We start from the raw sequence: 379 nt of genomic DNA, 5'->3' as shown, positions 1-379 counted from the left end.
ACGTATTTTCATACAGCCCAAATACTGATACTTTTTTATGCAAAAAACATATTTACATAAAGTTAGCTCTACCTTTTGCTAAAGGAACATGGTTACATATTCTTAACCCCCAACATAGAGTAATAAAGCGTTCTTGTGGTTTTAATTTTTACTAAAAAAATTAAAATTGGGAATAATTCTTCCATACATGATTATTTCCCTTTTTAAAATTTCACAAATGGGATTCTTAAAAAACAAAGAAAAAAAATTGCAATGGTGAAAGGCTTTTCTAAAATGAACTATGCACACCAACGAATAATCAGCTTAACCAAAGTCGGAAAGAGGAGTGCAGACCTTATGATGAAAATGTACTACCATACACAAAATAGGAGGTGGGGTG

Source organism: Penaeus monodon, chromosome 30 (assembly GCF_015228065.2).
Source record: "Penaeus monodon isolate SGIC_2016 chromosome 30, NSTDA_Pmon_1, whole genome shotgun sequence".
Taxonomy (NCBI): Eukaryota; Metazoa; Arthropoda; class Malacostraca; order Decapoda; family Penaeidae; genus Penaeus; species Penaeus monodon.
The sequence above is the reverse complement of the archived record's forward strand: the minus strand, read 5'-3'. Positions refer to the sequence as shown.